At 36.2% G+C, this 25,580-nt stretch overlaps 3 long non-coding RNA genes across 4 annotated transcripts in view; 1 reads left to right on the forward strand and 2 right to left on the reverse strand.

The window, feature by feature from the left end:
* Positions 1 to 5,800, reverse strand: part of LOC108506231 — a 31,144-nt gene extending 25,344 nt beyond the window's left edge. The window contains exons 1-3 of the long non-coding RNA XR_001877723.1: positions 5,704 to 5,800; positions 4,841 to 4,897; positions 4,393 to 4,530 (exon numbers count right to left, since the gene is read on the reverse strand). This is a non-coding gene — a long non-coding RNA (uncharacterized LOC108506231). The remainder of the gene's footprint in view (positions 1 to 4,392; positions 4,531 to 4,840; positions 4,898 to 5,703) is intronic.
* A 9,576-nt stretch (positions 5,801 to 15,376) lies between these two features.
* LOC108506233 overlaps positions 15,377 to 25,580 on the forward strand; it is a 29,832-nt gene continuing 19,628 nt past the window's right edge. The window contains exon 1 of the long non-coding RNA XR_001877726.1: positions 15,377 to 15,549. This is a non-coding gene — a long non-coding RNA (uncharacterized LOC108506233). The remainder of the gene's footprint in view (positions 15,550 to 25,580) is intronic.
* LOC108506225 lies at positions 17,794 to 24,337 on the reverse strand. 2 transcript variants are annotated; one of them, XR_001877720.1, is made up of 3 exons: positions 22,939 to 23,046; positions 20,197 to 21,832; positions 17,794 to 19,546 (listed from the first exon to the last, which is right to left on the reverse strand). It is a non-coding gene; the product is annotated as an uncharacterized LOC108506225 (long non-coding RNA). The 2 variants fall into 2 exon arrangements; XR_001877721.1 differs by lacking the exon at positions 17,794 to 19,546 and adding an exon at positions 24,217 to 24,337 and having other exon boundaries at positions 19,797 to 21,832; positions 22,939 to 22,968.

The following is a 25,580-nucleotide window of genomic DNA, read 5'->3' on the forward strand; positions in this document are numbered from 1 at the left end:
ACATCTGCCTGTTTTCAATTTTAATAGTGGTATTTAATTATACTTTCTCCAGTTTGTAGTAATTTTTTAATGGAAGTAAGCTTTACTTTTTTTAGGATATAATTAATAGTAAATTGCTTTAACAAAAAAGTAGAACCTAAATTTCATGTCATAAAAATGGTGTACTAAGTGATTGTCTCCTGCCTGAAGACAAATAAGGATGAAAATTATTTATGAAGAGATTTCATGTTTAACTATGGAGAAAGAAAGAGTTATAAAACTCATTTAGAAGTTAAAGTTCTGAGAAAAGGACTTGCTGAAGACAAAAGCTAACACTGACTTGAAATGAACCTCAGCATTTATGTTAATGAAGCCTGCGGGAGTTTCAGCATCACCCTTTGATGCCTTCTGTTTAATTCCCTTCAGCAGGAGATAAGTGCATATATGCCCTGAAGACCTGAGTGTCAGCAATTTGTACAATCAGACCTTCCTTCTGAATCTTTGAATCTTATGAGGGCTGTATCACAGTAGCATTTATGCATGTAAGTTTCTATTGATATCAGTACAGTTGGGAGCAACTTTAAATAGGCTACACTGTGTATGTGTATGTCTAACTAAGCCAATCACACTGGGCTTCTGTGATGAGAAGATGGGCCTTTCCAGTGCACCTCATATGAAAATTCACATAAAAAACTGTTGAGTCTATCACATTCTGAGTTCACCTGCAAGTAAGCGAGAGAGCTTCCTTGTAGGTTGTTGCTTAACTTGCTTTAGTGATTAGGATTGTTCAGAAGGAGAAACTATAGAAAGAACTAAATATCTTCACTTAGATTTATGGGGATTTTTCTCATTGTTTTCTCAGAGTAAAAAAGTCATCTGGCACCTGGGTTTTGTTTGACATCAATTTTTATTGCCTTCTTTCGTTATTATTTTGTCTTCCAAACAGCAACATTTAACTCATATTTTCAGCTTTTAGCACAGAAAAATATAGGGTTAAAATTGAAAACCACTTTGTGAAAAGAGGAAAATTGTAATGCCGAGCTTGCTAGTGTGAAATGCAAATGCATTTTTCTTCCCTTGGCATGTTTATTCCAGCAGTGATATCAGCATACCATTCACTGGCACAAATCAGTATGCTTCTTTCTCAACAGTATGTACATATTCTTTCTCTATGTATAGATACACAGAAAAGAAGTAGACGGAAAAATCTGAGACAAGTGAATTTATTTTCAGTTTTTCATTACACCACTGCTCTTTTTCCCAGCTTGAACAGTTGACAATCTACTGTGAATGACAGAAGTAGAAGCATATTCTGCATAATAGAAATCTAAATGAAAAAGTACCCTAAACAACATACACTTTGCCAGTCAAGACATCTGGAAGATTTGCAGGACACAAAGATAAAATTTGCAGGTATCAAGAATTTCCAACAAAGCAACAAATATATTCCCTCTTTCAACACTTGTACTAAGTACTAAAAAAAAGCCATTTATTTTCCCTAATCTCTTTCATTCTTCATGTGATCCAGTTTGTGATTATCTCCCATTTCTGTTCTCATTCATTGTATTTATAATTATTTTTTAAAAGTATTTTTATTTCTTTCCAGAATTCTAGCATATTAATATATACTCCTGCTTGACTTTCAGCTGCTATAATTTTCCCAGTTGTGTCTATGCTAAGCAAAACTATATTTCATGTTCTACTGTATTAAGAGAGTTTGCAAACATTGTTCCTGTACACATCTTTTCTAGGGTGGTAGTTCACTAGTGCAGTCTCTGGAAACCCTGACAGTCAGCAGACAGCTTCCAAGGTCAAGAATCATAGAGATTCTCTTCTGCTATTCTATGATAGCAGAATTCCCAAACTCCCTGACCACCAAAGATAGATTAAACAAAGTGACATCAATAACCATAGTTTCTCTATTTTCTGGTAACAGTGACAATTCAAGGGTCTTCTAGTTTATAATGTGAAGTGCTGGAGAAAATTAGGTTTCTTCGCTGTTGGTAGCACTGGTTCCACCTCAAGCATTCCCTTCCTCTCATGAGGATTTGAAGGATCCTAGTCAGTTTTACTTCAAACTTTTTGCCTTAGCTGCTCACTCCCGTTGGTCATGTCATTAATACTGGTGATCTTTCATTTCTCTATCAAATGTCAGAGAAAATTCCAGAATTGAGAAAAAAAAGGTTGTTTGCTATTGTCAAAACTAATATTACAGTACCAAGTTTAGAATTTGGACTAGAACTGATAAAGCTAATAAAACCTGTCTGTTCTTCTGGTTCTGCCCTACAGCCTGCTTTTACGTTCTTCTGCTAACATTGAAGTTAGGGTATTAAATTACACTAATTTCTTGCAGTTGACAAGGTTGCATCACAGTTAGAACGAACTTAGCCAAGCAGGAAATGCTACCCTAGGTAGCTGTTGGCAAAGACAAGGTCAGTGAAACAGAGAACAGAGAGGAAATTCATATGAACAACATTAAAATTAAATGGTGATAAGATGTCTGAATTGTCTAGAATGAAGGCTTTGTGATCTTTTAACAGCACTTTCTAAAGGCCACCACTAAAGATATAATTAAGTGTAGCTAATGTGAGTGCAAGCAGTCAGGTTGCAAATTCAAAAAAAGCTGATTGTGACTGGAAGTAATTTGTTTGGGAGTTTTTTTGATCAATGTCAGTTCTACTATATTTTGAGAATTGAGAACAGATATTTTTAAGAGGTATTTCAGTGGTACCAATTACAAAAAAAGGAGACTTTGCTACTATTATTAGAAGAGGTCATTTGCTTGACTCTCTGGAGTAGCCAGACATGGTGGACTTTTCTCTAGGGCTGATTCAGAAGAGGTGGGAATGGAACCCCAGCTCTCTTGCTGCATGGCACTTATTTTCCTCTAGTTCAAGAATACACTATCATTTTAGTTTAATGACAATCACCTTGTGATGAACCCCAATAATGAAACCACTTCAAAATCATCATCTTTGTTTCCAGGGTGATTATTTGCTCCTTAATTATGTGACTTGTTACTAAAGTGCTTTATTGGCATTACACATTCCATTGTGCTTACCTAAAAGGCTGTCCAATTTATTAACAGTGTTAATGGAAAAAAGATTCCTAAGTAATTGTAAAATGCTCTTAACTATTTTATCTTAGTGCTGTTTAATGTAGCATTTACCCTAGTATTTTGTGAAGGTACTTCAATGTTGTTTTAGATAATGATATAGCTAGAAAGTAGATCTATCACTTTTGTTTTTTAAATGAGATTGAAAATATTCGTGTATTTTGAATCTTTTGCATCATCTGCTCTGCTTGACCTTCATTTGAAAAAGGACATCACCTCTCTGGAGAATTTTGTTATTTCTACAGCATGCCACGAGATGTCAGTGTTTCAGAATATTACTTTGGTCACAACCTACTATTGAAAGCCCCATTCTGTGCTCTGTATTGTTTAAGGTTTAATGGCTGAAGTAATTTTTGATATTTTTGGATTAATAATATAAACTGATTGAATCACTCCCAACTAGAAATGGAAAACAAATAATTAAAAAAAAAAGGGAGAGAAACATATAAGTGTCCCCCTGAAACCACATTTTTATTCCTTTCTTAAAAAATGGTAGGTACCTTGAGCAAATCTTTGTGGGTTTGGTCTGTAGTGGGTACTTAATCACTCTTGGAGTTTTGATTTATTGGGTTTTCTGAATTAGAAATGGCACTACAGTTCCTGGGTTTAGTGAGAGCCAGTAGCTAAGTCAAGCCTAGGTCTGATACTGCATAGCTTGAGAAAGAAAAGACTGATAATCTGGAGGTTTAAAGCTGGGGAATTCACTTCCTTAAATTGAAAAATCATAGTAGTTAGCAGCACAATGCTGCAACTGTCTGAATGTAAAAGTTTTATGTCAATGGGGGCAGGGGAGAGGGAGTGAAAGGGCAGTGGGTGAACAGGTGGCAATATGATCTTTCTAAGGTCTCGGTTAAAATTCAAATACATATCTTTTGCAGCAAAATGGTATTAAGTATTTTTCCCTCAGGCTTTAGTAACCTCTCTCTGCAGCTCTAAATTAGTTTCCTGAAGGTGAAAATACACAATGAAATGTTCCATTTTGAGAGTAATTTCTCAGGTAAGTATATTACTAATAAGTAGATAAAGCTGTCACACAAGCTGCAGGAAAGAATTGGGAACATTGACTCTAAGATATGCTATTATTAGACCTGAGGCACATTTTTTTTGAATGGGAATATAAAATTCTTATTGTCCTATAGCAAGTAGAGTACATAAAAACAAATTAGTATATATGGTATATGATATACATGGAATGCATCATACAGTATTTATGGAAAAAATAATGAAAAATCAGACAATATTGCCAAACATGATTCAAATGTGAGCCTGATAAACCAAAAGCATTAAAAGAAATTTACATTTCATAATCTGGAAATAAAAGAAGTATATTCAGTTAGAGCTAGCTCTGGTAGCATCACCAAGGCAAAGACACGTTGGCTTTTTAGTAGAGGTTATTTTTTTAATGTCCATCATTTGGTGTATATTCTCTCCCACTGCTAAAAAAGGCAAAACCATTTTCAAAAAAGAAAAGGAAAAAAGAAAAGTTTTTCTTTCTGGTAATGATGTAAGGACTCCAGGTCATGAGTCTAATGCCCTATTTTTTTGCACCATTTAGTCTTACGAAATAACTACCACTGTCTTCTGCAGCAATATTCTCATTTGCAGTTCTTCCTTAACGTTATGCTTCCTCAGCATAGATTTTTTTTTTATAGCAGGACAGTGGTTGCCCAAAGTGCACAGTTGTTCACCCAGTCACTGGCCCACAGCAAGTGAGGTGCGTTCACTTGCTGCTCACCAGGGTCTCACCTGCATTTTCTACATGCATCTCCTGGTTTTTGAGTCCATAATTTCACTTTCTTCCTTCTGAAATGGTAAGTCAATTGTGAATACACAGGGAAGGAAAAGGAATAATGAAAATATAACTTCTTCTATGTGTACATACTCTAATTTCAAAATACCTGCTAATTTTATGCATCTGTCTCTTCAAGTAACTGTTGTCAGGAAAAAATACTTCAAATTACCCTCTATATATATTTCTTTATAAAAAAAATCACTAACTAAGATGTCCTGAAAGGCAACAGAATTTATCTATATTCCACTCACAGAAAAGGAAACCATAATAAGTAGTTCAGCAGACTCTGAAGCATCCAAAAATGCTGTGGTGATTGTTAATCAGCTTGGTTTATCTGCAGAAGTGTGCTTCAGCTTAGAAAGAAGTATATGAATAATTCACCTTGTCTGCTGCATACTGCTATCTGCTGTTGATCTAACATGCAAAAGGAAATCGAGCTGAGATAGCCACTGTTGTTTGGATTTGTATAAAATATTTTCTTATTCAAACGCTATTAAAAAAGATTTTGATGTGCCTACGTTTATTCTCTGGAGCAAGTTTCTTACTTCCACTGCTCACTAGCAGCTGAGGGTTTTCATGCTCCGTGTTTTCAGTTATAATAGTCACTACAACTTAGTACAAAATTGTAATGTCATGGATGGCTGTACAATTTCACTGTTTCAATCAACAACAGGAAGCTATTGAATTCGAGGAAAAACATGACTTTCACAAAGGCTCTGCTAATATTACAACAGGAGAGTAATAAGGAAACAAGTAATTTCAACATGCACCACTGACTTACACTTACACGAACACACATACAGATACACATATGTACCTTTAAAACACTATGCATTTCCTATACTGGAATGGTTCTTTCAAATTTGTATAATTTGTATCACGTGCCTCTTGATTTGCTGGGAATTTTTTACTGTAGAAGAAAAAAATTTGAAATACTTGAAAATAAGCAGAATTACTTCTTTTTTCTTTTTTTTTTTCTTTGTTTTTCCATTTTTTTTTTCTTTTTTCCCTGTATTGATATGATTGGATTCCCTGTGGCAGAAAAGGGTTGTTCTTCAAACATACAATTTCCTGTGGAGCCCTAAGCAATCAGTGTTCAGTGAACTGCTTCTGCCCTAAAGCTCAGAGGGAGAAGTTACTTAGGCTTGAAACAGTCTTACATTGTTGGCATCTTTTTGAGGAGCACCATGTACAATAAGAGCCCTCATGTGACCTCTGTGGTATCTGTGAAACATCAGTATGTCATAGCTGCATGTCCTGGGGCTGTAAAGTGTCACTGGTGTGCACCGAGTCCTCACCTCGGACACAGCTTACATGTATTTGGAAATTTTGAAGAATGGCCCTTAACCCGAAGTGCTGTACTCTAATGTGCTATTCTGAGAATGTTTTCTAATAAACAAATAACACTCTTCACCTAGAGACATTAGGCTGTAGATGTTCTGCTAAGTAGAGCAGCTGAAAGAAAGTCTGTGACTTACAAATTAAGTGTTAACATTGAATATTCATGATAGCAAACCTTAATGGCTCCTTCCCATGAGATCTGCTCGCTGAACCTCAGCACTTAGGCTGTGACCCTGACTTGCGTTCAGCTTAATGATAGTCTACAGAAACAGCACAGGCTCAGAAGCAGGACTTAAAGGATTTTTTCAACTTTATCCCTATGCTAGGTTATTTGTAGCTTCCATCTGCTGCCTTCACTCATCCATGTGGAGGCAAAGCTGTGACCATATTCCATGCAGGAATTCAAAGTGTCCTGTCCTACCCCTACTGTGCTACCATTACTACTGTAATGGTCAAGCTACAAATATATATAAAATGTGTTTGCAATCTTGTGGTATTTCAATAATTTTTCCCTTCCCTAAAATCTTTGATAATTATCCTGCAATATCTATTCCTGATGTGAAGTACCTTTATCTTTGGTTTTGAGAGCGACATTCACAATCACCCACTTCTGAGAAGTACAGTTTCTTTCTTCAAGGCATTGCAAACAGTACCTTGCCTCTCAGACTAGATGATTCAACATCAGGCCACCAGCCCTGCCTCTACATCCTAAATGATAACAGTTAAACACTTTCCTGTGTTGGCTGAAAATAGGAAAAATATTGAAAAACACCCTAGGCAAATGCTAGTATCCCTGAATTTTGGCTTATTGTGTCTCTCCTTCATTTAAGAGCCAATCTACCTATTTCTTTTAGTTTTGCCAGGCAAAGCTGAGATCCTCATTATTATATCCTCAATTTGGTTCCCCTTGCCTTTGCACTGTGAAGTGTAAAAAATACTTTACAAGAAATCTTTTTTCATATTTTTCCCATAGAGTGGGTGAATGTAGGGAGTAGAAGCAAACCTCACTGGCATATTTAGTGACAATTCATATTAAGAAATGCATATAATGAAAGTTCAGTACTCTCAAATATATAATAGTTTTAAGCAATAAATTAAATCTGGTATCTTTCTCAGCTTTCAGTGAGCTTGCAAAGTACTCCTGTTACCAGGGTTCATTACCATATAAAACCTTTCATTATAAGTAAGTTTAAGAACCTACCATCCTTTCCATCACAACTCTGCAAAGTTTTAAAACTCAGCTATAAAATTTCAGAAGTAGACAAGCTGGTTCACAAGGTCACAGATTGCAAGCATCCTTTTTCTATATTTTTAGGGAAACTAATTTATGCACTTTTAAAAGCACCAAGGTTGGCCTTTCTGCTGCTGAAATCTGTTTTTAATGCTGACACAGAGTTACAGCTCAGAGTGAAGTGGAATGAAAATGCAGACCACAATGAGAACAAGAAGAAAGATAGTCTATTCTTTTGAAATAGGAGCTCATATTCCCAACCTATTACTCTAGTTAGTGGGTTTGTTGCTGCTGTTGTTAATTGAGGCCAATATTGTGAGGATTATTAAATGCTTTGGGAGCAGAAGCTATAAGTACTTTTGACAAATATTTGGCATCGTAAATTGGATCCTCTGTATAATAATAATAATATGGCCAGTCTTCGCGAGCGAAGATTTGGGAAAGGTCATTAACCCTTCGAGCCTGCGCAGTGGATTTTTTAGGTGAGACCCAGCGTGCGCTGAACTGAGCCCACCCTTTAATCCTGAGGTTCATCTGCCGGGGCCGAGCAAGCTTGGACAGTGGCAGTGAGGGTCTCAGGACGTAGGTTTGTTTAGAGTGACCTTCTCTTAGATGGATTGCCTTACAGGGCTGACGAGCTCCATCTGCCCGGGGGGCCGGGAATCGAACCCGGGTCGCAGTGGTGAGAGCGCAGCACCCTAACCACTAGACCAATACAAAATAAGAATTGTACTTATTTTTTTGTTGTAGTAAAACTACTTTTAGAATCATAGAATCATCAATGTTGGAAAAGACTTACAAGATCATCCAGTCCAACTGTCCACCCAGCATTACCCCTCTAACCTCTGAACTACTAACTCATATCACCCAATGCCAGATCCAGATGCTTCTTGAACAGCTCCAGGGATGGTGACTCCACCACCTCCCTGGGCAACCTATTCCTATACTTGACCACTCTAACAATGAAAATTTTTTTCTAATATCTAAACTGAAATTTCCCTCTCTCAGCTTAAAGCCATTTCCTCTTATCTTCTCACTGCAGGCATAGCAGAAGAGATTGGCCCTACCTCACTACAACCTCCTTTCAAGTAGTTGTAGAGAGGGACGAGTTCCCACCTGAGCATCCTCTGTCTAGGACAAACAAACCCAGCTCCCTCAGCCATTCCTCATAAGAAGTTTTCTAGACCCTTCATGAGCCTGTTGCCCTTTTCTGAACAGCTGATTTCTATCGCTCTTTATTGCGTATTAGCTTGATAATACACCTGGAAGATATAACTGAGAATCTAACTGATGTTTTACCATTGACGTTAATAGATGTTCATCAGCTTAGAAGTGTGCAATATGAAAAAACAAAGAATCACAGAATCAAAGAATAGGAGGGGACCCACGAGGATCACCAAGTCCAACTTCTGGACCCGCACAGGACTATCCCCAAGAATCACACCATGTGCCTGAGAGTACCATCCAAACACTTATTGAACTCTGTCAGCTTGGTGCTGTGACCACTTCCCTGGGGAGCTGTTCCAGCATCCAGTCACCCTCTGGGTAAAGAACCTTTTTCTAACATCCAACCTGAACCCCCTATGACACAGCTTTAGGCCATTCCCTCAGGTCAACACTGTGTGTTTCAGCATCCATAGACAATGGGTTTCTTCATTCATCTTGGTGAAGCTGCCCCATTTACACTGGGAAGCTTCTGGACTCAAGCTATAGCCTAGTCAGGATACTGTGCATAAGTGATGCACAATATCAGTTTTCCATACAGATGTTCTCAAAAAAGCCTCCAAAGTAGGTCACTGGTCTTTTTAAAATAACCTTGTAATATTGCTTTGTCATTTTACTGCGGTAATTCCTAGAAGGCTCCAACATACTTTACCTCTCCAAAAGGACAAGGGTACACTACAGGCTGTGGGAAACTGTAGTGTACTAATCATGTAGACTAGGATGGAGGGAGGTAGTGAAGACAGCAGTCATGTCAGATAGCATTAATAAACACTTAGGAGAGTTGAGCTTTGAAATCAGCTTTGAAAGAGCTGGCTATTGATCAGGCAAATCAGTGAAGGGATTAAGGAAGGGGCAGCATGAAGCTCAGGTGTTGTATCTCCTCAATGCCAGTGTACTTAACTCTAGTAAATAATTGCATGATGTCTCACAATCCATATGTTTTACCATGAAAAGCTGTGATCAGATACACTTTGTTTAATCTTTTTAAATAGCTGTCAGTCAGAAAACAAAACTCATTTGGATTAGTAAATAATCTTTTCAAAGTCACGTTGAAGATTACTGTAAGAAGGGTTATTCTTTTCTTTCAATAAGGCAAGCATTCACATCCTGTTTGGATGTTGAACCCAAATACAGAAGACACTTACTCCTCCCTTTTATCCTACAGTAGTAATGATCTAACTCCCTCATTTGTAATTTAACAGTGCTCTGTGCAGTGTGTTCAAAGTAACATTGATGTAAAAGTTTTTAACACTCAAATAAGCATCTTTCAACTGAATGGAGTGTTTACACTGAGTTCATTTCTTCATCAACTTACCATTACTATGACTAAACCACCAGGAAAATTAAGACACCAGTTAATCATTTTTTCAAGACTGCACAAGTGGCATTTGAAGAGAACAATCTTTACTTCTTTTAATTTTTAACACAACTTGAAAAATTGGCTTGTCACCTCTCAAACAACTGAATAACAGAGTAACAACAGAAAATTATAATGAAACAACAGTAAGATTGTGCATGAACTGCCTAAACCAAGATAATGTAATATTGAGATATCTTGCTTTGAGTATTTCAATGTCTATAAATGGAGGGGAAAAAAAATGGAATCACCATCCCTGGATGTGTTCAAGAAATGTGTAGATGTGGCACTTGTTGTTTAGTAGTGAATACGGCAGTTCTAGTTTGGTGGTTGGACTCCATGATCTTAGAGATCTTTTCAAACTTAAACAATTTTATGAGTCTATGTTACTTCCATGTCTTCTTTCATGGTATTTCACCAGTGGTGGCAAATGAGAAAGAGGTAATCTCAAAACAAAGAGGAGACTTTTAACCTTCTTAAAATAGTCTTATATTCTTCCAAATTTCTGTGAAATTTAATAAAAATCATAGGAGCATTGTGAATATTATCTGAATGAATGAAAATAGCAGAAAAAAAACCAATGCAGGATTTCTTTGTATCATTGTATAATCGTCCTGTTTCCATGATTCCACTCTGCTTTTTAGTATGATTTTTAGCTTAGGATTTCTTTTAAACTGGTCATGTCATGTTTCAATTGCTGTTGTTTCTCTATGATTTTTTTTAAAATGATAATATAGAATAAACTCATGTCAGAAATGTCTGTGCTCTGCCTGGCTTTATTTTTTTATAATGATGCCTAAAGATTTTTAGCTTTTTCTAAATGTTAGTGTAGTTGTATAGTTTTCTTTCACTTTGGACAGTTACTTTCACATAGTTTGTGTGTCACATTTCTGAGCTTTGGTTTAACTATCTTTTAACAATCTTTTCAAGGCAATAGACTTTAGCAGCAACATTCTGTTGAGATGTGCACTTGAACCAAAATAATAAGATATATAGTAGACAAAACTAGATATGATAATTAGTTAAAGATATAAAAGTGTAAGAATTCTGTATGTAGGTGTGCACCTATGTATTGTGTGCACCTGAAGGCCTTCATTAAAGAGCTGCTCTCTATCTTATCTCTATTAATGTTGTTTGGAGAATTTTTTCTTTCATTTTAAACATCAATACCAATTATTGTTTTGTTGGCTGTTAGATTCCATCCAGCAACATTGATATGTATATGCCAAAGAAATTTTGGCTCATCTCTTCAGACAAACTGAAATTGTGGTAAACTTTAATCTCATTTCACTTGAAATTCATTTAATTCACACTCCTAATTTTAAGACACAGCATAGAATTTAGTTAAGAGATTTCAAAGTCCCTGGCTACCTTAAGAGTTTCTCCTTGTGACCTTACATGAAAGGGTTATTTAAGAGTGTTGCACAACTTCCTTGGCTGTGTTCAGGTTGATGCTATGTGCAGAAGAAGATTTGTTTCAAGTAAGGATAATGGTTCTCTTGGGAGAGAAAATGGCTGGTCCCTAGTTTTGACATGATTTATGTCCAATACAGCTATCACAAAGACAAAAATAAAGCTTTCATTTGAAGTGAGGAAGAGATCTACTGCCCTTGAGAAAATGCTGTGCTATAATCCTTGTTTTCTGTTGCCTTTCTTTTTTTTTATATATACATATATTTAAAAAATAGCTAGCAAGATTCAGACCCTTAATCAAGTAAGAAGCTCTAGCTGAGCTGTATAGTCTCTTTCTTTCAGCGCTACCTGATATGGCACGTTCCTTTCCCCAGCACCTGGTTGCATCCAACACCTGCACTCTCCAGCAATGGCTCTGCCTTGCCCCTATGGCTTACAAAAGCTGTCATGATTGCCATGTCAAACAAATTAATGTACGTATGCACTTCTTTAACGCTATGTACCAGCCCATGGTACAAGTGAGAATGTGATGCAGGAATTAAAACGTGGTTCAAATAATCTCATTGTTGCTAGAGCATCTAAGAGCATGTGCACAGTTTCAGTGGTTCATCTGGTGTTCAGTGGCGTTTCAAGTAACAATGAACTGGGTCTATGTCTTTTTTTGCATGGGNTCCAAGTCTCTGCAATCCCCCCAGCCGGGGGCTGGGAGGGGGCCAGAGGCCCCGAGGGGCTCAGAGCCCCTTCCTCGTGGCTCACAACATGGCCACCTCTCCTCAACCACCACAACTACAACTCATCTCTTCCGGTGAGCTTGTGATATGTTTACATTTTCGCAGGAGCACCCATTGGGCAAAACTTCAAAACATCCAGGGGTTTCCACCCCTTGGGGTCTACCACTTTTCAGCCTCTGGGGGAAAAATCAAGGTCCAAACCACTACAGTGAAGAACAGCTTGGCTTTTGTGGGGTGATGGAAACATAATAGGTAACTCTTTAGTAACCTGTGGAGGAATTTGCTGGGAAGAGCTTATGTGTGACAGTGGAGATAATAATTTTAAAACCTGACTCTTATCATAGGAATTAAGGCTACCAGGGACTAAACTTCAGCCATCATGCCCACAATTCAGATACACTACACCTTAATCTCAAATATGGAATCAGAACTGGAATATATAATTTTGTCTTATGTTGAAGATCACCTACATTTTTCAGTTATCTGCACTTTGTGTTAATGTGCTACTTATTTTCAAGACATGGGACTTGGGTGTGTGTCCCACAAAATTAACAGCTAAAAATCACAAGGGAAGTGGGGATTCAAATTTTTGATGCAAATTTGTTACAGAAATAAGACACACTTTACAAAATAACATAATTTAAGAATTTCCAATGTGAATGTTGCTTAGATGAAAAAAAATCTTTATACATTTAATACTTTTCATTTTGTATAATTCACTTTGACAAGAAAAGCTTTTCCTCTAGCTTATTCTGTTTATTCAAACTCAGTGTCTACAGTAAGCTGCCATATTGTCACATTACTTTTATTTTTTAGTAATCCCAAATTATTACTATGTTTAAAGTACATAGGAATAAAGACTGAAAGGAATTTCAGGGATCATCTAACCCAATATTCCACATTTGAAGGCTTTTATGTCATAATATTTTTCATAAACTTTGCAAGCTTCATATAAAATGAGCTTCATTTTGGCCCATAAAGTTCCTTACAGAAAACTTTCCAAACCCTCATTTCTCTGATAGTTCAACCCAAGTGTGTTCATGGCTGCTGAATACGCATTTGCTCTCCTGTCAACATTGTTCTTATCTTGAATAGATTTTCTCCCTCTCTGCAATTTGCCCATACTAATGTATTTATAGAAAACAATTATATATCCTCTCAGTCTTTGTTTTACTGGGCTAAATTCTCATGCCTCTGAGCTCTCATAATCTCTCCTGTTAAAATAGGCTCTCTTGATCTAAAGTTATTGCATAATTGTCTTTACATTTTTTCCACATTCTAAAAATACCCGTAAGATCACCAAGTTGTTTTTATTGTTTGATTTGTTTGGGTTTTTTGGATTTTTTTTTTTTTTTGAGTGGGGGAAGGGATGTTTAGGGCTGTCTTTTAAAAACATATCAACCTTTGTGAAAAATATTTGTCTGATAAAATATACAAATGCATCTGTATTTTATCCTTCTCTTGGAATCAAGAAAATATTGTGATCTTTTTGCTTAGTCATTTTCAGTTGGTGACAGCCAGATTATTAGCAAAAATCTCTTGATTAGTCCATTCTGATTAGATATTCATATCACAAAACTAACTAATTTTTGATAGAGCTTAAAAGCATAACTTGCACTCAAACTAAGAAAAAAAAAAACACCTTAATGATTTTGATCTTTGATACTTCCAATCCCTTTTTACTTCACTGTGGTGATGCCTGTAGCATCACTCCTCCCTTGTATATCCTTCTTCTATTTTGCACTATGACCAAGGTTTACAAAGGGGCAAGTGCCTTTGTTCAGCTGTGTTGTTATGTCTGGCATCTCCAATGAGCTATGTTGAAAGGTCCTAGCAGGGAGCATGGAATTTGACAACTGAACCTTGTCCTCAAATCCCAGTCTGATCTCCATCTGCCTCTGGCAAGACTATACTTCTCAAGCCTTCGTTTCTGGAGATGGTATCAAATGACACTTTGGGTAGAAATAGTATCCCATATGTACCTAGATATATATGAATCTGAACAGGAAAAGTATACCAGGACTTCTGGATGCCATTACCTTTCTATCTTTCAGGTTAATTTGTATATTGTTTCAGTTATCTTTTCACCTTCACCTCCTCTCCTCTAACTGCAAAGTAAAATACAAAATCTGTAAATTCTGAATGCAGATCCCGTTATATACTTTACTGAGCTTTGGCTCAATCGTCTACTTTTAATCAGAACACCAACCTAGGATGTCATGATTTTTACTTCTGCCTTTCAAAACTAAGAATTTAAAATGAATTCTTTGAAATTAAAATTACCACAGAAAATTCTACTGACATGACTATACATGAAAGTTGCACCAGATTACCTTAGCTAAGTTTATTTAATATGTTGAACTGCTCCATTACTTGTATCTGTACTTGTTCACTCTGCTTTGATTTAGCTGAAAGTGACTGCCTCTAGGTTTAAATCTAACTGCAGCAATACACTGTATCAGTTAAGAAAAAGAGAATTAAATCTTCTCTTCTAGTCAATTACTGGGGGCAATGTAGTCCTCTTGTTACTCATGTTTAGTTTGCTATGATCTTCACCGATTAGAAGAGACACACCAGCATCTATCCTAATCACATACTTTCTTCCTAGTGCCTGGTTCCTAATGGTTTTGGGAAACAGAGAAGGTAAAAGCCATGAAAATGTCAGGAAGCTACGATACACTGAGAATAGTTCAAAATAGAGTCCAAAAGTGGTGACCAAAGTGCAGAACAAAAAGTAGGAGAAGAGCAAAGGTTCTCTGTATCTGGCAATTCCTTTGAACTCTCACCACAGGAAAACAGACTTTAAAGGAGAGTACACGGGTCAGGAATTGCTATGTTTTCCTTACAACTGAACCGTCACAAAAACTGCCACAGCCAAGAGCCATTTATTTAATTCTGTGCTCATTGCTTTTTACTGACAGGGCTGATAGAAAAGCTGGGGCTATTTTGCTGCTGTGTTTGCTGATCAGCTGGTGAGAAGTGCAGATGACGGACAGTATTCAGGCAACTAACTCTTACACTGAGAGCATACATGATCTAAGAAACTGTAAAGTAAAAGAGATGGTTTGTGCTAAGATAAGGTGTGCATGTGCAAGGCTTGGACACTGTAACTTCTTGGATAAATGGACATTGATCAATTTTAAGTCATAGTGACAACTTCCATCAGTACAGGTACAGCCAGCAGATCTCCTAACACTGGAGAAATCCCTTCTGTAAGAAGGTCAATTGGTGGTTTTTGTGTCACAAGATGAATGCCATTGTTTGGATTAATAAAAAGATCATTACACGACAGAGCTCTGCAAGCTCCATGAAGGTCTCAAAATGAGGAAGTTTCCCTAAACCTTTTCATCTCTATAATAGAAAAAGGTATCCTGCAAATTAGTACTCTGATACTAACCACACTGGAAGATTCATCACCTGAGATGGCCTAAGAAGCAGAGTTTGAGGCTGATAGGGGCAACCTTCACTGTTTAAACAGGTAGATCATGATGGGAGTCAGTGCTGAAGCTGACTCATTAGCTGACTCTCCGTCCTCATTAGGCTCAGATAAATAAACTTGGCTGATTGGTGCAGAGAAATATTGTTTTGCCTACGATTTCTGTGATCCATGTTCAGAACACAAGGAGATAGTCTGCTCAAAAAAGTGGGAGGTTAGCCTGAACAATGTCTGGGAACTGCACCTCTTTTGGATTTATATGGAAGCAGCAATGAAAACAACATAAAAAGTAGATCCATTTTAGAATTTGACAAAGTAAAGAAAGTTTAGGAAGGGAAATTCAGACTGCATCACGTCTTGAAAATCTCATATTTAATGAATTCTAGAGACAAAAAGGCAAGTCATGCTGGAGATCTCTTAATGCCCATGACCTTAAGCAGAGAATTGGATTTGGATGGATCTTGTCTGGCAGGTTAGGCTGCTACTTACCTGCTTGTACAGACTTGCTGGTTGAATATTGGCATAGCTTGGTAGGAAGATTTAAAAGTGACGCTGACAAGAAAAAACGCTCAAAATGCTTTTGTTTACATTAGGTGACAGTTTTTAAAAAAATAGATCGAAGACAGAATGACTCTGCAATCAAAAAAGTTTTTGTAAAGTGCTTTTACATAATAAAAAAGCTTATTTAAATGACAAGAGATATAAATAACTCAGGGTTACAACTAACAGATGAAAGTGAAGTGTAATAAGTTGCAAAGAAAAACTAACAATACATCCATAAATGGGTTTATTTTCTTTGAAACAGAAAGGAAAGAAAAAGAAAACAATACTTGTGAAAAGAGATTTGAAACATAGAGCCAAATAATTTTGTCGCAGTCCATTTTAAAGTCTTTTTGTTAAAGAGAAAAAAGGGAAGAATAAGCAGAGACTAGGAATAGAAGGAAGAGAATAATCTTCCCAAATATTTGCAGTAATTTTGACCTGTGTTTTTTATCATGTTTTGGTTTCAGGTTTTAGCCTGTAGCTTTCAAAATTGTGTGGAATGCCCAAGTGGCTTAGTAGAGTAAGGTTGATGAACAGATTTCATCATTAATAAAATACTCTTTGTGACTAATAATCCCTTCAAAAGGAAGAGCTTTCAAATATAATCAAGATCTTCCTCTCTTTGGAATGTTCATGATTGGGAAAGTATTTTCCAAGTGGGAAATATTTTGTACTTTGTATTTTCCTTTTATTTTCAGATTGGAAAAACTGCTAATAAGTGGAAAGCAAACTCCATGGGGACTTCTCTGAAACAATATAATGGAGAAAAAAATAGCATTTTTTACATGTTGTTTTTTTTTTAATGTCTGGATGTGGAAGGTATACTTAACTATAAATATTTAAATAAACAGTTCTCAAAACAAAATTTAGAAAAAGTGATCATTTTGCATCATTCAAAGAAATTCCATTGGATTTTCATTAAAGCAATTCTTTGATTGGAAAAAAACATGCAATTTAGATGCTCATAATTGTTTCAGTACATTTTTTACCTTTTTCTCAATTACTTGCATAATTTAATTCACTTTTTCTTCATGTATGACATTATGAATTAAATCTGATGAATATAGTTAACTACAGTCTGCATATGTGGACTATGATTTCTGGCAGAACATGATCTTCAGCATGTATGCCACCTCAGCTCTTTTCATAAAGAAAAAAGCTTGAGGTTTTTTGGTAGTAGATTTGTCTACTAGAAAAAGATGGCTGAAGGAAGCATCTCCTACTGAGGCCACTCAGTTCAAATTTTCCAAGTGAAAAAAGGTCCTACAGGAAAATAATTGCTGTCTTTTCTCACCTTTTCCCTACTTTTTAAAAAATTGCTTAAGCTGGAAAATCTAGGTTTTAGACTGGATCCATGGTGTGTACACGTAAAAACTACCATGTTTTTATCTCAGATTTTTCACCAAAAAATCTACAATTTTCTGTTTTCCTGAGCTCAGGAAAGCAATTACATTTGTAATACAGCTAATCTCAGAGGCCTAAGATAGGTGAAAATCAGAAATAATTGAACACTCTGTTCTGGGTTACAGTACAGAAGCTTAACTTACTTTCAGAACCACACAGAAATTTTTATCTGAGGGCGAAAAAGTTGAGAGGTGGCTTAATGCTGACCTGAGGAACTGAGAAGAAATAAAACTATAGATCAAAATTAGAAATTAGATCAAATGACATTATACCTCTCAAAGGTAGATTTTGACACACTCTAGTTTTATTCTTTGATAAAATATCTGTTTCTTTATACAGATAAAATACATAGGATTTATTAGTGTTGTCGCATGACAAATCATTTTCTTCTGGGCATTAGTATAAGAACTACGAGAAATATAAAGAAAAATAAGCATAGTTTGTGCTGATAATATAATGGGAAAAAAATCAGAACATTTGGGGGGATATATTTTTTATATTATTTTTATCAATGGGGGTAGAAAAATGCTAATTTCCTAATGAAATATTTTAATGGCACAACTGTGCTCTCCTTAAAACTAAAAAGACTTGGATTCCACACACTTCGTCCCATGCCCTAGGAATATAACATATAATATTAATAACAGAGTGATCAGTAATCAATATGAAGTAAAAGAGATGATTTTTAAAAACAGGACTTTTTGATATAGGCTAGGAGCTCACTGCATGTAAGCAGTTGCATAGGAATTAGACTTGTTTGGTTAACTGCTTATGGAGTAACTCTTGGCTTTGAAAAACACATGGCTATGAAAAAAGGCAATTGTTTTAAGTCAGGTAAGATACACTCAGAAAAGACACAGAAAAAAAATAAAAATCTGTTTATGGAAGGTTGATATAATTCCACCTGAAAGAAACTATTTTAGTCAGATGTCATCACCTAGTCTTCAAGAATTATTAAGAGGAAGATATCTAAGCACTGAAACTGGAGGATCTATTTTTATTACTGCTTCTCTTGTATGGCAGAATGAGGCAATGACTAGGAGAGGAAAGACTTCTTTGGTTTTTGTTCTAATAAAACTGTGAAATTTATGCACCCATCCATCACACGCACAATCAGATTTTGTTTTTAAAATTTGTGGTGACAGCTGTGGTCTGCAAGAGAAGACTTTATTCTGGTATTTTACCTTCACATAAAATTCATTCAGTGTCATTATAACCTGTGCCTTTACTGCACTCTGGTTCTAGTAATGTCGTTGATTCTGTATTCATGTAAATAACTGCATTAATAGATTAGATTGACCATAACTAGACTTCAATGTTGCACAATACAAATGGTCTTTACCTTTCAAGATTTATTAATTTTATTTTATAGTTGATGCTTTGGCCTCATGATACAATATTTTCTGAAATGCAGGTGGTGAATTTTGGGTTGAACTTCTATATACATCAGGTACTACAACCTGATAAATCTTAGCAGTACTTCTCCATCACATTTCTGAAAGTTTAATCTCATCATTCTACTATGTCTACGTTGTTCCCTCAAGTGCTGTGCATTTTTGTGATCTTAAAAAAAAGATTATTTTTATGGGAAACTTACTATTCTAAAATTTCTTGGGGATACTAGATGCAGTTGGCATGTTGTAGTTTCTAAGACGGGTTAATTATGACGATGCTATTTCACCCTTGACTGAAAAATTGTCCTCAGTGTAAGCAAGTTAAGACCTTGTTGTCATCACTGGTCTACTTTTAATTGCACTTTCAGAATTCATAGAACAGTGCATTATGTCTGGTCCCAGTGCATTTTCAAAATGACATTACAGTTCTGCAGTCTAAATGACCATATTCTCTTATGCAAAACATAAGCACAAGCACTGACAAAGACCACTTGCTACCATGGTGATAGGAGGATTTCCCTCACTCTGCCCCCACAGTTAAACACATTCCTTCTGCTTCTTGAGATCTAGGTGCTTTAAATCATCCCTAGAAAAAAAAAATAAAAGGAATTTTTACTGTCATACTTTACAAAACTAATATTTTAAAATATTCTAGGGTATTCTGAAACTTAAATTAGTGGAAGAATTAAGTTATTTTCATTAAAACTTCAAGGTAAGAATAAAAGAAAAAGATGTTGAGTTGAAAGAAAGAAAATGCTCACTGCAGTCATGAGCATAGAGGTCTATAGATTTAATTAATTAAACATTTCAAGGGAGTTCTGATAAATAAAGTTAGCATTTTAATTTAATTATACTAGAAACCCAAAATGTTTTAAACATAATCTGAATACTTCTCTCAATGCAAACCATTAGCTCCTTTCTAACAGATCCTCCACTACACCTTTACCCAAAAGTATAGCAAACAGTGGGAAATTTTTTCATGTCTGCTGATTTAGACTGATTCCAGGAAGTACAATACATACAAAAAGCAAGCCTAGAATATGAATGTGTCTTTGAGCATGATTGAGTCTTCACTTTGAGGAAATATATTGCTAACTTTAAATACTTGACCAGCAAATATTTTATGCACCACTCTAGGCATACATTCATTCTAACTCACATGTAGCAGTCAAAGTGCATAAGGAACAGACAAACTACGTAGAGCTATTAATTCAGATGTTAAGCAAATTAGCTTACATTGAACAGAATTATAAGTCATCTCCATAAAGTTCTTCATTCAAAGACTTTGTTGGTCAAATGTGGGATTGTAAAAAAAACACACCTTAAATAAAGTATTCTTTTCTTCAGATTCAGGATTGCTGTGTTTCACTTCCTATTATTCAGTTTCATGCATGCTCATGTATTCTTGCTTTATCTTCCTAGGTTTAGATTTAACCAAGAATGAAGCTTATACTTATTCTATATCAGTGGATCTATTTCATTTATTGGAATTGTTCAGTATATGCATCTGAACAAGTATACATCCTGTTCAGTTATCATTCTGAATCCTAGGCATTATAAAAGATTTTCATTATCAGTTGACACTTTCCACAGTTTCTGAACAACAAAATACTTTATTCTGATGATTTTTTTTCCCTGTGTAACTCAAAGGCAAGATTTCTAATACCAAAGCAGCCTTCTGAGACAAAGCTTTGCAACAATATTCCTTAACAAGAAATATTAACATACCTTGACAAAATTCTACTTGTTATTCTGGACTCGGTAGCATTCTTTATTCTGCAGTTAACTGTGAGTCCTGAACCCTCAGTAAGTTCTCAATTTCTCTTACAAGACAAGAATTCTTTCTATTTTCCCGTGGCTCATTACTGTACAAATTCTTTACCTTTTTCAAAGTTAATTTTGAATTTGCAAGGGTCTGGGGTTTGTATTGATTTTGTCTACTAGGTGGTAGATGTGTTCCAAGATTACTCCTCTGTTCTACTAGTCCAATATTTTCACAAAATTAATTCGTTCACGTTTTTTTCAAAAAGTATATCTGATAGGCTTCATATACATATGAAATGTCATATTACATACATAATTCTTACTGTCAAAGATGATTAAGAGCTATTAAATACAGCAGTCATGACCTTCTCTACCAGCCAACAGTCTCTTAAAAGAGATTATGAGTTAGGAACCATATTTTCAGAAATAAATATTCATTACAGATGAGTTACTTCAGCCCTAATGTAATCTCAATTAGCCTGTGGCAGCCCCACAGCTGACAAAAGATAGAAGCTATGGAGAGTACGACCATAATGCAGCTTCCTTACTGAATTGAATATTAATTGCAATGAGTTTATACAATCAGTGCTTTAGAACCTGTTACTGTGAGAAATAAGTCTTCCTGCTGATTGTCTGTCCTTTCATTTACATATTTCCAAGTAGTCATTTCTATTCAAGTCTTCTTGACTTCTAAGACTTCTAAGGAGGCATAAATCTAGTCACATCATCATACATTTTTTCAAGTTAATTCCAGAGCAGAGTTTTGATTAGTTTGTTCTTCCATTCTTGTATTTATTCTCCACTTTATTCTAGGACTACTCAGTTTCAAGAAGTCATTGAGGTCCTGAGGTGCTGAAGAGAAATTTATTTTGGTTAGTGAAAGAATTCCACAATAACAGAATATGCTTTTTAAAACACCTTTCTTCCAGTTTGTTTGGCTTAGGAAGATGTAACTGTAAAATAGCTACATCTCTGCAGGACTAAGACATGGATCAAGCCTATGATCTGAGCTATCAAAAGCAACATTTATCAGTTGGTGATTTTTTTAAACCCAAATGTAGACCATGATGCCGTTGTGATATGTCATTATGTTGCAGGGAGGCTTCATCTAGAACAAAGAGAAGAAAGAAAAATTTAGAGTTCTGCCAAATGTTTGATAACTCTGCTGAATCTAATGTTTGTTTGCAGACGTAATCGACACTTCAAGAGACCAGCAGAATTCTTGTTGGAACAACTTTGCAAGGAAGAAATTATTTTGAACTGTGTCTACACAGTGTTAAAACAAATTTGGTATTTTTCATGATAGAACCATTGTGTCATTCAGCTTTACACCTTCTGTTTTACAGTTGTATCTCAGTCTCAGTTTACACCCTGGATATATATATACTGGAGAGGAAAGGACAAACAACTGAAAAGCATGTCACAACAAATATTCCGTAAATATGATTTGTCTTCTATTGCGAATGCGTTAAACAGAATTCGTTAATAGATCCAGGGGAAAGGAAAAAAAAAAAGAAGAAAGAAAAGGAGTAACAAAAAGAAAAAGGAAAAGAAAAAAAATAAGAGGAAAAAGGAAAAAAAAGAAAAATAAGAAGAACAAAGTAATAAACATCTTTGCCAGTTAACATCTTAGTTAATTGGGCTTGTGGAAGCATGAAGAAGAAAAGTGAATTTTACACTGCCCTGTGACTGAATGTTTACTTACAGACTTCACTTATTTTGCATGTTTTAAGTATTTGTTTATGGAAATAGATGAACCACAGAGGAAGAGAAATCCTAATTCTTAAGTGAACTTTATAACCGTCAGTAGAGAAAAACACAAACAATTCACCCATCTCCTCTCACCCTTTTGTGTCCAGTAGAGTTTCTTTTAGTTGACTTTTATGTCATCTAGATAGTTGCCTTAGAAATCTTAAAACAATGTACTATATGGGATTAGTTGTACAGTTGCTTTTGGACAGTTTTGATTCTGAGCCTAAGAAGCCATATTGCATTGAAATTATGATTCATACTTTATTATTATAGCTGAACATATTTAATGCACTCTGTTTGGAAGATCTAGTATAGAAAGATTCTTCTAAATATTAGTGATATATCAACCTCACAAAGCAAAAAGTTCTGTTAGAAATAAATGTAAAGAAAAGTAAACAAAATTAATTTGAACAAAGCATTAAGAAATCTAAGTATATAATGAAAATAACTGCAAAGTTTTACCTGTTCACTGTTGACAACAATATCTGGAGACTGCAGTGTAGTGGTTTGAATCTTGTTTTCCCCCAGAGGCTAAGAAAAATGGTAAAACCCCAAGGGGTGGAAACCCCTGGAAGTTTTGAAGTTTGGTCCAATGGGCACTCCTGCAAAATGTAAACATTCCACAAGCCAACCGGAAGAGACGAGCTGTAGTTTTTTTGTTGTAGTAGGAGAGGTGGCCATGTTGTAGAGCCACGAGGAAGGGGCTCAGAGCCCACAGGGGGGCTTTGGCCCCCAGCCCCCAGCGGGGGCCTGCGGGGACCTGGAACAGCATAAACCTGGGCCAGGTGTCTGTAGCCGAAAGGCTGGGAGTTTTTCTCTCCATCGTGGGCAGTGGCCGGAGGAGCAGCAGCCGGCACTGACCAGAGAAACGGTGGCAGAGAGCCAGGACAGATAAGAACTGAACCGGAGACAGCAGCAGCAGAAACAACATACAACCAAGTAAGAAAGACACCGAGTTGTCTCGGAGAGCCGAGAAGGAGAGTCAGCAGCTGAGAGACAGAGTTTTGGGGTAAGAACTGTACCAGACCCCCCAAAACTCCTTAGAGACCCCCCTCACATCCTAGAGGGAGGGGTGAAGTGCGACATGCACTGTAGAGAGGAGCCGAGAAGCTCAGAGCGTCCTGAGAGCTGAGCCAGGACGGTGTGGGAGGTTGGCCTTGGGAGCCCTCCCTTGCTGCAAGCTACAAAGAAGCTCGCAGCCATCTGAGACAGGGCACAGAGGCCCTGCAAGGAGCTTGAATCTCCTGAAGATACCAGACCGTCACGAAGACCCTCCTGTGTCTCATGATATGACCGTGGTGGAACGACCTTGTCTGGGGTGACGTAGTCCACAGAGGAAGACCCTCACTGAAGACGGGTGGCCGAGGGGGATTCCCCCTCGTGAGTGCTGGCAGAAATCCAGCTATCAGCTGCATGCATGTGAAGAGGACAGACTTGCTGCCTTAGAAGACTCCTGCTTTGAGACTGGAAGGGATCTGTCTTTCTTCCCTCCTGGACTTTTATTTGGAGGGGAGAAGAGACCTGACCCATTGTAAATACTATATGTCATGGTAGAGATAGTTGTGATCGTGTGTATAATGTATTATAGTATTTATTTGTACAGTCATTGTAATATATTCCCTCTCCCCACTTTGAGTCTGGTGTGTTTTGTCTGGAAAAAAACCATCTCATATTAGGTTGAGATGGGGAAGGGGGCTTAGACTAGGGAATTAGATTTTTGGGGCTATCTCAAACCATGACATGCAGTATAAAAAAAGTGAACTACATGAAAAAGAGAGCTCATTTTCTTGGTCTGAATAACAAGGGAAAAAAAAATTCCATCTGATATAAAGCGAATGTCAAGTCATTTGCATAGGAAGGAAAGGGGTCTGAACTTTTTATTGTGCTATTTAAAGCATGACCTTTGCTTCTATGCTGCAATTGTTAATGTAGGTGGTAAAGTAGCTTACTAGCAGAGATTCCAAATCACGCAAGACAAACCTTCTGAGAATAACAACATATTTTACCTTCAAAGTCTGTTATGCGTTTCCTTAGACCTCCATTACCAGAATAATTTGCTACATAGTGAAAGGAAGAAGTAATAACTTCTCTTCATTCACAGAGCTAATGAATATATTCACAAGTATTGAACCCTCCGTTAGTCTCAGTTTGATGGTTAAAGTTTTATATTTCTTGTATACTTAAAACAAATTAAAATGTCCTTTCTTGTCTAATCATTACTTGGTAAAGCAAAGAATTTTATGAAAAGAATTAAAGAGAAATCTCTTAGAAAAAGAAAAAAAAATGTTTAGGTCTTTAATTGTCAATATGTAGTTAAACACATTCATGTTATTTATTCATATTGACCCGTGCACATCCATAATTTATTATGAAAAAACACCTGAAAGAGCACAGTGATACTGGCATGAAAGTTTACCTAAGTGAACAGATCAGCCGAATGTCTAACATCAAAGGTGCCTTTTTAGCATACCACATAAAGAGTCAAATACCTTACACTTTTTGTTCATATAGAAATTTTATGCCACTGGCTCTTGTCTTCCATAACCGTAAAGTTATAAAGACGATATATTTAGGGTGTTTAAGGAATTTTATTCTGTTTCAGTATAAAAATTATGTGAGAATGGTTTAATTCTGTTTCTGCTTTTTTACTTTTTTTTTTCCCATTATGATGCACTGTGATAGTGGGCTTTTTGGAGTAAGAATTGAACATTAAAAACATAACTGATATTGTATTTTAATTCCTAGCTGGAAGTTTCCAAAATGTTCTCCCTTCAAAGTGATTACCACATTCTATAATCTCTGTGTGTATCTTGTAATGCTCTAACAGATTTAGGTAATAAAAAAAAAAAAAGACCATGGTTATGCAAAAATAGTTTCTCAGTAAAATTCTTAAAGGGGAAGAGGGTACAGGAGGCATCCAATATATATATTCACACAATAGAATCTTTAAATCAAGGTAAATCTGTTCTTAATCCTGAAATGAATTCCAGTTCTATCTGAAAGTAACTTCTTTTCCTGGAACTACTGTTCATTTACCAAAAGGTATATCAGTGCAGCTAACAGCAGTCTTTTGTCTTGAAGTTCCTTTTTTCAAAGAAATCCTT

This window comes from Lepidothrix coronata, unplaced genomic scaffold, assembly GCF_001604755.1.
Source record: "Lepidothrix coronata isolate B3197 unplaced genomic scaffold, Lepidothrix_coronata-1.0 Scaffold6, whole genome shotgun sequence".
Taxonomy (NCBI): domain Eukaryota; kingdom Metazoa; phylum Chordata; class Aves; order Passeriformes; family Pipridae; genus Lepidothrix; species Lepidothrix coronata.